Consider the following 1,835-nt stretch of genomic DNA (forward strand, 5'->3'; position numbering starts at 1 on the left):
TTGGCATGTATGGTTGTACTACCATTGCCTCTTCCTTCTGCCTGCCCACAATGGTCTATTACATTTCCACAGCCTCTCTTGCAAGTCCTGTATTGTTGGTTTGTTGCCCTGCCCCCCTTTCCACTGCCCTCCATAGTCTGTTGTGCTGCCACGGCCCTTCCTGCCTGCTCAGTGTGGTTAAATTGTTGCCTTTGCACCCTCCTACCTGCCTTCAATTTTCAGAGTCCGTGCCCCTGGCCTCTGCCTCTCAACAGTATCCTAATGAACAACAAGATTGCTAACATTCTATATTTATTACAAAATTGTGGAACGCCTGAAGTCATCTTGATGTAATCAAAACTGTAATACCTAGAGCATTTCCTTTAGAAATTACATATATGAAAGGGTCTTATTGGCATCAAAATTATGGTTAGTGCTCTAAAAGACTAAAATAAGGACATATTTTCTGAGTTTTCAAATAGCGACAAAGTACTTTTAAATTATTTGTTATCTTTATGTTTTTTTATCCAGTTGACCACTTGATTAAATGTTGCACTTAGGGGAGAGGATGTGGTGTTACTTCCAGAACTGCAGACTTTGCAACTGGGGAACCAGGTTGGAGTTTCTGCTTCAGCTCGACATTCTGTGATTCTGGTCAAATCACTTAGTCTCCCCATGTCTACAACCAAAATGAATTTGTTCTTGTGTGATGTAACCAATGCTCATGTAAAGCACTCCAATACCTGACAAGTCTGCACTATATAACACTGCAAAAACACAAAATAATAAGTGTTTTGCACACTTCTGTCATTGGGCTATATTTGGGCTACATCTGGGTGATTTTGGGCTACATTTGGGCTCTTTTGTCTCCGGTGGCCATCTTGGGAGATTTATTTGTTATGAAGTTTCCTAATTTCCTCATGTACTGCAGTCTCCTCAGTAGGAAATGCTTTCAGTTTTTTACTTTGATTCCATCATGAAGGTATTCAGATATGTCACACATTTGCCATAAATTCTGAATGTTAGCACTCTAGTTGCTCATTAGATCACTGTAGTAAAACTACTGTTCACCATGGAAGTCTGCTCCTGGTATTAAAAGTGCATGTTTCAGTCTGCATGTCAGAATTTTTTAATGAAATTGAAGAGGATTTGAGAAGTCACTCAAAATGTTCCCTCATTTTCTTTCTTCAGCATTAATCATAATTTTTATGGCAAAATGAACTCCCTCATTGTGTTCCTTTTTAAATTAAATGTTTTAAGTGTTACCAGTTTATTCCTATCAAGATGGCTTCAGGTGTGCCATACTTTTGTCATAATGGAGACAGTAAGCGCTCTAGTTGTTTTTAAGAACACTCTGGGACATTCTGTCATTGGGCTATACTTGGGCTACATCTGGGTGATATTTGGGCTACATTTGGGCTCTTTTGTCTCTGGTGGCCATCTTGGGAGACTTATTTGTTATGAAGTTTCCTAATTTCCTCATTTACTGCAGTCTCCTCAGTAGGAAATACTTTCAGTTTTTTACTTTGATTACATCAAGAAGGCATTCAGATGTGTCACACATTTGCCATAAATTCAGAATGTTAGCACTCTTTTTGCTCATTAGATCACTGTAGTAAAGCTACTGCTCACCAGGGAAAACTGCTGCTGGTATTGAAAGTGCATGTTTCAGTCTGCATGTCAGAATTTTTTTATGAAATAGAAGAGGATTTGAGAAGTCACTCAAAATGTGCCCTAATTTTTCTTTCTGCAGCACTAATCATACTTTTTATGGAAAAATGAACCCCCTCATTTTGTTCCTTTTTAAATTAAATGTTTTAAGAGTTACCACTTTAATCCAAGCAAGATGGCTTCAG

This window comes from Triturus cristatus, chromosome 5_1, assembly GCF_964204655.1.
Source record: "Triturus cristatus chromosome 5_1, aTriCri1.1, whole genome shotgun sequence".
NCBI lineage: Eukaryota > Metazoa > Chordata > Amphibia > Caudata > Salamandridae > Triturus > Triturus cristatus.